Below are 11,040 nucleotides of genomic sequence, written 5' to 3'. Positions count from 1 at the left end.
AACTGTATCAGTCTCTGCAGTAGCTTCCAGCTGCAGCATCAGTTCAATTTCTGTTCAGTCTGACTGAGGGAGGTTTTTGTACGATGCTTTTTCACTGTCTGAACAGATACTGACTGTTGAACCAGTGAAGACTCTGACAGTAATAAACTGCTGCATCTTCAGTCTGGACTCCACTGATGCTCAGACTGAAGTCAGAGTTTGATCCACCATCTGTAAAACAATTTGGAGTCTCTGGCACTCGGCTGTTAACATAATAAAAGAGCAGTTTTGGATGTTCTCCATCTTTCTGTTGGTACAAGGCTCCAGGCTGAGTCACTGTGACCTGACTGTGATCGCAGGAAGGTAGAGCGGTTGTCCACCAATCTCGCAGTTGATGGTTCAATCCCCAGCTCCTCCGGTCACATGTCGAAGTGTCCTTGAGCAAGACACTGAACCCCAACTTAGTTGCTCCCGCTGAGTGTTGGCCAGCTGCATAGCAGCTCCTCCATCGGTGTATGAGTGTGTGTGTGTGATTGTGAGTGTGAATGGGTGAATAAGAAGCAGTGTAAAGCGCTTTGAGTGCCAATAGGTAGAAAAGTGCTTTATAAGTGCAGAACATTTACCATTTACCTCTGGACTCTGAGGACACAGAGACAAAAACAGAAAGCAGCATCATGGTTTTGTGGGCTTCATTTCAGAGGGACGGATGTTGATAGAGGAGAAGAGTTGCATTCTCTGGACTTTACCTGTGAAGCAGAAGCAGAGGAGAGTCCAGATGAGGACGGAGATCAGAGTCATGTTTTTGATGAGGAGGATTTCTGTGTCTTCTGTTGTCATGAAGGACAGCTGTCAATCATCCAGTGTTCAACTCTCAGGACTATAAACTCTCCCAGAGCACTGGAGCATGGTGCTGCTGATGCAAAGTGGCTCTATGGAAATGATGGGACTGACTCCAACAGGGACTTGGATCAATCTGATCAGGCTGATCATCAATGGATCAATTACTTGATTATTAATATTATTTACATCTATTTTAAAATAATATATGTGTTGTCAAAAAATGTCCCTTTTGCCCTTGTACCATTGTGGTGGCATTTCGGTGGAGGATGTTTAGTTTGAAATTGCTGAGATTCAGACTCCAAAAAAGTAATTAAAAGCATTTTTTACATTTGAATAGAAAGTTGTCAGTTCCTTGTCCATATAGTTTATTTCAACAATACCTTCCTATCTTAGTTTTATGTTACATCGTATTTAGTCACCAAACTAAAATGCAGGAGACAGAAGAGATGATTCACATCCAGACAGAAGAGGATAATTTCTTTAACATAGAGAAAAGATAAAAGAAAGCAGTCAGCTTGTAACAGCTGGGAGCAGAGATGCAGGACACACATGCAAACACACAGTTACTGTGGAGGCCACTTTCACACTATAATTATGAGGACAAGGCTGTGCATCCTGCCCATTCTTTTTCTCTTTCTTTGCTGTTAGTGCTGAAGTTCTGTGGAAATGTGATAGATCCAAATATTCTAAGGCCTTAAAACAATGACATTTGTCATGTTCTAATTAGGAAAATACAAACACTCAGGGTGGACAGTATGGATGACTTGGTGCAAGAGTGAACACATTTTCTTCATCATCAACACAAACCTGACACCAACCTAAATGATTGGCAGTAATGAAAGAACCATCCAAATGTTTCTCTTAAGTCCAAGTATCAATGGTGCAGAGTGTGTGTGATGGTGAACAGAGGGAACTTTGATTTCAGCAGCTGATCTTCAGTCAGCAGAGTTTCTGTCCACAGGAGACACTCTCACACCTAAACGCTGCACAGAGACAATGAGGAACCAGGACAGATCCTGAACCCAGGATACAGAGGTTCAGTGAATGTGGTGTTGAAGGTGTGGAGGTGGATCAGTTTGTCAGAGGAGACACTGTAGAAAGACAGAGAGCCAGCAGGACAGTCCACATACACTGCTACTCTGTGAGAGACAGAGGACGAGGAGATGGATGTTTGTTTGTTATTGTGGCTGACAAAAAAACCATGATCAAAGCAGATCAGACTCCAGGACTGATTGTTCCATCCAAACAAACAGTCATAACTGTTTCCTTTCCTTCTGATTCCTCTGTAACTCACTGATATATAAACTCTTTCTCTCCACTCGACCTCCCAGTAACAGCGACCAGTCAGAACATTTCTACACAGCAGCTGAGACCAGTTCTCAAATCTGTCTGGATGATCAGTATATGACTGATCCTCCCACACATATGTCACTTTCCTGTTGTTGTCAGACAGTTGTAGGTTTCTGTTTACTGTGTTTGGGTCCAGTTCCAGTTCACAGGCATCTGATGGAGAGAACAAGACACAAACAGCTGCAGTTTATCATCTGTTGATTTATCAGCAACTTTACTGACAATGACTGAAAGTAAATCATTCCAACTTCCATTTCATCTTCAACTGTGAAGAATGTTTGACTCCATTTCAAGTGAAATTCAACAATTCAGTTAGAACAACAATCCACTTGAGCATTTTATGAAATGGATCAATGAAATCCACATCATACACACATTAGACACAAGTCAACTCTGGAACACCTGTGTTTTTTTCCACTTGAAGTCTATTTTTCTCCTCCTGGTGTTTAGTGAAGCTTCATCTTTAAACACAGGTGTTTCAATGTGTTTTAAAGCTGTTGCAAACTTTTTCCTGGTGTCTGTATTAGTGTTGTCAATACTATTGATTTATCAATACATGTCTATACTGAATATTTGAAAATGTTTCAATATCCACACACTGATGTATGTTGTATATATGTTTTGACCACCCTATATAAAATGAATGAGGGGGACAAAACATTAGAACCACCTCTTCTTATAATATACTGCAGTACGACTCCACCACCCAGTTTGACCTCAATAAGAAACACAGAGTAGAATTATCACCTTTCTGACAGTTTCCACTTAAAAACGGAAAAAATTCTAACATTGTCAAAGTCGAATTTGTGTCCGAGCTGCCGTGTTGGATTGTACAGTTGTACCTCATAAAGTGACATCACACCTATGTGACTAAATGTAAATGTCCCAGAAATGAATGTGTCCTAAGCAGTAAAGCTGTATTTCCAACTTCAATCATTTCCAGCAACCACAACAACTGTTACTATAAGGAGGAAGCTCCCGTTAACCACTGGCTCCATTACTATCTGTAGCTTCAGGCCTATGCAGGTGCTGGTGAAGAGGCAGCAGGGGAAACATTGGGATGAAGGTAGTGAATAGCTGGATGAATTCCTTCACCTCAGCCTAAACACAAACCTGTTCTGATGAACTTTAGGCACTTTTGAATAGACCACTTTCATTTGAGGGCTCACCTGTATTCTTGTACTGTTCCAGGGCAACAATAAGCACTGAGTCACAGACACTTACTGCTCAAAAGTCATATTACACGTTAGTTCCAACTGTTCATTAACTTACAATATTACCTCCTAAGACAATATCATTACTTTGAAGTTACTTTTGTGTTACTTTCACAAAACATCGGCTCTAAGATTCAGTCAAAGTACAAAACCTCATTTAGTAAAACACTGATATATCACCTACAAATCACATATTTCTAATGCTCTTCATGACAGGTCAGCGCCAGTGCTCTCACACAGACGACCCAAACATTCATGTGTCCTCCTCACAGAGCCTGAAGTTAAACCTCCTTCCTTTATAGACCAAATGAACTGCAGCTAAAAACTCACCTCTTCAGTCTTTGACTGAATCAACTTGGTCTGAATGTGGCTAATGAGGATTCTGTCCGCATGCTCTCCACCACATACTCTGCTACAAGCCACCTTAGCTCTGATTTATTAAAAACTCTGAGAAGAAAGTGAGGGGTCCTTGAACACAACTTCTATTGGTCAAACCTGTGAAGTACTAGTTACCGAGCAGCACCTGAAGGTAACAAAACTCTTGTATAAAGACACAGTGACAGTCAAAAGACCCAGAAGAAACAAAGTTCACTTTCTGTTGGCTCCACTGTTAATAAAATGTATTTCTTAGTTTTGTTGGATCACTGTGTTCACTTTGTTGTGTTTGTGGATTTGAAATTGATTGATTGAATTCTAACATCTTTCCAGCCACACTGACAAAAAACAGAAGCTAAATCCTGAATGAAACTCTGGAGAAATTCATCTTTGTTCTTCATTCAAGAAAAGCTTCAAATCTAGTGGAACATGTGCAGCTGTGTTCTCAGGAATCAAACTTAAAACACACTCACACTTCCTCAGACCAGGTTTCAGTCTCTGTGGTCCACCATGGTCCAACCTGGAGGAAGAGACAAAGTCAGAATCAGCTTCATCCACCTTCACTCATCTTCACCATTAAACATGAACCAGAGTTCCTCAGTTAGTCAGGGACACAGAGAAACAGTGTGAGAGCTGCTGTTGTCTGTCCATCTGTCCATACCTGTGAGTGTCCAGTCTCCAGTGTGGATCCTCCAGTCCAGCAGACAGCAGCTTCACTCCTGAGTCTCCTGGATGGTTGTAGCTCAGGTCCAGCTCTCTCAGATGGGAGGGGTTGGAGCTCAGAGCTGAGGCCAGAGAAGCACAGCCTTCCTCTGTGATCAGACAACCTGACAGACTAAACACACACACACACACACACACACACACACACACATTGACTTTATTCATTTGCTGGAGACATAACCATAAACTAAATCTAGGCTATAAAATGTCATCATTCAAATTCATGCTCCACCTTTTTTACCAACTAAACAGCCAACTGTAGAAACTAGAATTAAGGTGGGTCATGGAACCAAGTCAGGTTGTGGACCTGCTCTTTGCCTTTGCAAGGATACTGGAGAGGTCAGAGGAGTTTGCTACACAAGTGAAAACATATTTTCCTGCTTATGATCCGCAGAATCTCATGTGTGTTATAGTAACTAATGTCCATCATTTGTTCCTTTCATTTCTGGGAATAATACAATGACATTGGAGCCTTGTAGTTAGTCTGAAGTAAACGCTCTCCATTAGTTCATCTGTGTCCACTTCAATTATTGACATTTTATTGGTTGTGTGGATTATTCTCTTCAGACCAAACATGTTGGAGTCCAACTGAATATAGTTGAGCAACTTTATTCAATCAGTTTTTTAGAAGTTTCTGTGGTTAGAACAAAAACATTACCCAGCTGACAATCTGCTGAGCCAGCAAACCTCTTCATCACGATAGCTTGTCAAATGACTGTTTACAAAAATCTGAATCCTGACCTGAGAGTTTCCAGTCTGCAGTGATGTTGCTTCAGTCCAGCAGACAACAGCTTCACTCCTGAATCCTGCAGGTCATTGTTACTCAGGTCCAGTTCTCTCAGACTAGAGGACTGGGAGCTGAGAACTGAGGAAAGAGCTTCACAGCTTCTCTCTGAGAGTTTACAGCCACTCAGTCTAAAATTAATCCAGTAAAACCAAAGAAACCAGTTACAAACATTAGTTTTCTGTCATGCCAACAACAATCCACTTAATCTGAAATAGTCTATGTGCACATACAGAGCTTTGTTGGAGGCTTTGACCACTGGCAGCAGCCTCAGAAGAGCCTCCTCTGAAGCAGAGTATTTCTTCAGGTCAAACACGTCCAGATCTTTTTCTGATGACAGTAAGATGAAGACCAGAGCTGACCACTGAGCAGGAGACAGTTTATCTGTGGAGAGACGTCCTAATCTCAGGGACTGTTGGATCTCCGCCACTAGAGAACCATCATTCAGTTCATTCAGACAGTGGAAAAGGTTGATGCTTTTCTCTGCAGACAGATTCTCACTGATCTTCTTCTTGATGTACTGGACTGTTTCCTGATTGGTCTTTGATCCACTTCCTGTCTGGGTCAACAGGCCTCCTAGGAGATTCTTATTGGTCTTCAGTGAAAGACCAAGGAGGAAGCGGAGGAACAAGTCCAGGTGTCCATTTGGACTCCGTAAGGCCTCGTCCACAGCACTCTGATACAGAAGTTTTAGATCAGGTCTAAACAGTTTAGATAAAAGAGATGTTGATTGTTGTTCTGACAGCAGATTGACTCCAGAGTTGATGAATGTCAGATGGACATGAAGAGCAGCCAGAAACTCCTGAACACTCAGATGGACAAAGCAGAACACCTTGTCCTGGTACAGTCCTCTCTCCTCTTTAAAGATCTGTGTGAACACTCCTGAGTACACTGAGGCTGCTCTGATATCGATGCCACACTCTGTCAGGTATGATTCATAGAAGATCAGGTTTCCTTTCTGCAACTGCTCAAAAGCCAGTTTTCCCAGAGACTCAATCATCTTCCTGCTCTCTGGACTCCAGTGTGGATCTGTCTCAGCTCCTCCATCGTACTTGATGTTCTTCAGTTTGGACTGAACCACCAGGAAGTGGATGTACATCTCAGTCAGGGTCTTGGGCAGCTCTCCTCCCTCTGTGGTTTCCAACACATCCTCCAGAACTGTAGCAGTGATCCAGCAGAAGACTGGGATGTGGCACATGATGTGGAGGCTTCGTGATGTCTTGATGTGGGAGATGATTCTGCTGGCCTGCTCCTCATCTCTGAATCTCTTCCTGAAGTACTCCTCCTTCTGTGGGTCAGTGAACCCTCTGACCTCTGTCACCATGTCAACACACTCAGGAGGGATCTGATTGGCTGCTGCAGGTCGTGTGGTTATCCAGAGGCGAGCAGAGGGAAGCAGGTTCCCCCTGATGAGGTTTGTCATCAGCACATCCACTGAGGTGGACTCTGTAACATCAGTCAGGATCTCATTGTTGTGGAAGTCCAGAGGAAGTCGACACTCATCCAGACCGTCAAAGATGAACACAACCTGGAACTCTTCAAACCTGCTGATTCCTGCTTCTTTGGTTTCAGGAAAGAAGTGATGAACAAGTTCCACCAAGCTGAACTTTTTCTCTTTCAGCACATTCAGCTCTCTGAAAGTCAATGGAAATGTGAACTGTATGTCCTGGTTGGCTTTGTCTTCAGCCCAGTCCAGAGTGAACTTCTGTGTTAAGACTGTTTTCCCAATGCCAGCCACTCCCTTTGTCATCACTCTTCTGATTGGTTCATCTCTTCCAGGTGAGGCTTTAAAGATGTCTTCTTGTCTGATGGTTGTTTCTGGTCTGTCTGGTTTCCTGGATGCTGTTTCAATCTGTCTGACCTCATGTTCATCATTGACCTCTCCAGTCCCTCCCTCTGTGATGTAGAGCTCTGTGTAGATCTGATTCAGAAGGGTTGGGTTTCCTGCTTTAGCGATCCCCTCAAACACACACTGGAACTTCTTCTTCAGGTTAGACTTGAGTTTATGTCGACACACTGCAGCATGAAATCCTGAATGAACAAAGAAGAAATGAAATCAGTGAGTGGATCCTTCAGAAAATCAGAGAATCTAAACATTTAAGTGTCTGTAGAGTTTTTCTTCCTCCATCAGTTTTATCATCAGTGGAGGACAAACAGCCTCTGATCTGATACAGATGTGTGCAGCATATTTACAGCAGAGTTTGGAAATGGAAACCTCTCTCCTGCTGTTTCCATTTCCTCTTTCCATCATGTTAAATCTGTTCAAATCCTCTTACTGCTCTGCAGACAGTCAGCCAGCTCCTCCTGCTTCATTCTCCTCAGGAAGTTCACTGTGATCTTCACAAATGACTCTCTGCTGCTCCTCCTCTGCTCTTCATCCTCCCCCTCCTCCCTCTGACTCTCTGAACATTCTGGGTAATCTGGTCTCAGGACCCTCTGGAGGTCCTTCAGCTGGTTCTTCACAAAAGTGACAATGTTGTCCTCCAGCAGCTGGAACAGAATGAGAAGTGAACATTTCATTGAAACTGGTAGAAGACAACATGTGATTCATCTGTCAGTCTGAAGACCTGCTGGTCTGAACACAGCAGCATGGACTCTGTTAGGACCTGAATGGTTGTTGAACATTCAGTCTGGGTTTTATGTAGTTCATAGTCAAAGTGTGATTGGACATGTACAGACCATAAATATGGAGTCCAGGTCTGGTTGATGCTGCTGGGCAAACTGATCACTGTGAACCTCTGAGCTCTGCTGCTCAACTCTGGGGAGAAAATAGAAACTTTAAGGAAATGTAATGACTCATAAACAAAGTGAGTAAAAAGTAAGTGTTCATGTGGACACCTGGTGGACACCTTCACTTTAGGACAAATGGGAAACACTGAGTAAAAGTTGCAGTACAGTGGCTGAATGTGGACAGGGTGTATACCTGTATATCCTGCACATATTAAAAGATGTCTCTTGTCTTTTAAGCCTGAAGGTGGTAGTTGAAGGACAAAAAGGTCTTGTTTGCTTTACAGGTCAGTTGCATGGACTTCTGAATGTCAGGATTCAGTTTGAAATTCTTACCTTCCATCAGCAGGTTGTTCAACTTTAAAGTTAACAGGTACAATCATAGACCAGGTAACAGGAAGACAAAATGTCCAGGAGCATGAGGAGCATAAAAAGACCAACTGGCAGGGAACTGTGGGGAAAGTCGGGTTTAAATAGACGGAAAAGAAGTTAAAATCATAGAGCTGATGATGAACGGTGTCGTGACCGAAAAGGGTAAAGACAGGAAGCATTGCTGATGGGCTACAAAATAAAAGCTAGAAACAGGAAGTGAAGCTGGGGAAACAGGGACAAATGAAGACAGGGAGCATGATCTTTTCCATTTTACGTTTTACATTTTCACTTCATTATACTGACATAATTATATTAATTGTGTCAAAAATAGCATTATTATCTATATCTATGACTGTTGGCCTGTATATGTTTGTGCTCTATAAAACTCTTTTTTCAGCTGGACACATTCTTGCATTCCTGCAAAAATCACGAGGCCTGTAGAGCAGAGAAACAAGAGGTGCAAAGCAGCGATTCACTCATTGAAAAGAAACACAACTGCTAAAACCCGTTGTGTCTGATTAGGGTCTTAGACAAACCACTGACATGGACACTGCTGCTCAGTCAGTTATTCAGCAACTCATTACCAGCTCAGTGGTGTAGCTTTACTTGGTGCTCTCCATTTGGCTGTGCCAGTACGCTGGTTATGCAGTAGTGAGGAAAGGTCTTTGAAACGAGTGCAGGTGGCAGGTGACCACTGATGAGAACTTAGAAAAAGTGATGGAAGCTTCCTTGTTGAACATATCTTTCCTTTTGAGTTACATTAATATTATTTGTAGGAAATAGTCCCAAAGATCACAAAGATGTGATTCTATTGGCAATTGATTCCATCCTGATTTTAGTTAATGAAAGTGAATTAGATGCTCTGCACTTATATAGAGCTTCTCTATCTACTGGGACCCAAAGCACTTTACACTGCTGCTTATTCACCCATTCACACTCATAATCACACACACTGATGGGGGAGCTGCTATGCAGCTGACCTGAACTCACCAGGAGCAACTAAGTGTCAAGGACACTTCAACATGTGACAGGAGGAGCTGGGAATCAAACCAACAACCCAGGGATTGTTGGACAACTGCTCTACCTCCTGTGCCACAGTCGCCCTTAGCTCAGCAGAAGATTTCTATTTCATTATCTTATATGTCACAGGTTATGTTTATGATATTTTGCTTGCATGTCTCTCAGATTTCCTGTGTTCTTGTATTGACTTTGACTTGGACTCAGGTTGGCAAAAGCAGCATGTGCTGTTTCATGTGCTGCTTTATTTAACAAAATGTAACAAAAACTATGAAGCTCGGGACCAAGAGAAGTCTTCTAATCTTAGAGTCTTTAGTCTGACAATAACTAAAACATTTCTTACCTTCCATCAGCAGGTTGTTCAACTTTAAAGTCAATAATTTGACCTTTAGACCAGTCACTCTTCACAGAGACCCAGCTTGGTTCAGCAGAGTCTGGTCTCTGCTTCTTCATTCTGATCCAAACAAACAAGAGACAAATGAAAAGTCGTTTGAAGCTGAAAGCAGATGAATTCTTTGTAGTTTTTTGTAGTTTTCCTGTTTTTGGTATGTTGCTGACTCTTCACTTAATTAAATGGGAGCCTGATGGATCAGTGGTAGAGCATTGGGTTGGGATGCAAAAGGCCGTGGGTTTGAATCCCACCCCACTAGGTGTGGATCCGCTCACCCACCTCGGGCCACCTTGGTGCCGATCCCAAGTTCTGGACCAATTAAATATTATTTTTCTCTAGAGTAAAAAAATTACAAATTTTTATAAACTATAAAAATAACGTTTGAGATTCTTACCTTTCATCAGGAGCTTGTTCATCTTTAAAATCAATAATTTGACTCATAGACCAGTCACTCTTCATAGAGATACAGCTGGGTTCAGCAGAGTCTGGTCTCTGCTTCTTCATCCTGATCCAAACAAACACAAGACAAATGAAAAGTAGTTTGAAGCTGAAAGCAGATGAATTGTGAGCAGACTGTCAGCAGCTGAAATGTTAGAAGCAGATAGAAAGTCAGTAAGAAGACAGTGGATGAGGAACGTTCTCCTGTTCATCAACATGGAATCTGATGAAAGATGCTGTCTCATCTTAGTTGCTTAGTTGACTAATCAGTGGTTGGCTCTTTGTTAACTAAGACAGTTAGTAGTTGATGATTAGTTCTTCTAAGCTGTTATTGAGGAGCTGAGTGGCAGATGTGACAGTGAGTGGGAATAATGATGGTGGACTGATTTGACATGGACAAGAGTCATGGACAGTTAGAGATCCTCATCTCACCTCTGGTCTTTGGTCTGGCTCTCATGTCCCCCACACAGAGTGGTTTTAGAGGGAGGGACTCCCTCCTCTCTGTCCTCACACTGATTCATAGCAGAGTCCACACCTGCTGGGAGCTGAGCTCAGTCTTTACAGCAACAACACTGACAATGTTCCCTTGAAGCTGCTCAGCTGCTGAATTCACATCCAGTCACAGAGACTTTGGAGCTTCAGCTGGAAACACAGAGAAGATCAGAGAGAACTGAAACATGTAAACTTTTATTGAACATCCTTCACTGCAAATTAGACCTTGTTATTATTCATCAAGGCATGTGGACTATTTTCCTGTTATTTGTGCTAATTATTGTGCTCAGGTTAGATGAGTCAGAGAGACTGGTGGAGGGGAAAGAGAGGAGGAATCA

The 11,040-nt window shown here is 42.4% G+C and overlaps 1 pseudogene; it reads right to left on the bottom strand.

Annotated features, from left to right (window-relative positions):
• On the bottom strand, positions 1-10,269 carry LOC137099647 (NLR family CARD domain-containing protein 3-like; annotated as a pseudogene).
• Positions 10,270-11,040: the final 771 nt, after the last annotated feature.

This window comes from Channa argus, chromosome 1 (assembly GCF_033026475.1).
Source record: "Channa argus isolate prfri chromosome 1, Channa argus male v1.0, whole genome shotgun sequence".
NCBI classification, from domain to species: Eukaryota; Metazoa; Chordata; class Actinopteri; order Anabantiformes; family Channidae; genus Channa; species Channa argus.
Note: the sequence above shows the minus strand (reverse complement) of the source record. Positions and strands in the feature narration are given on the sequence as shown.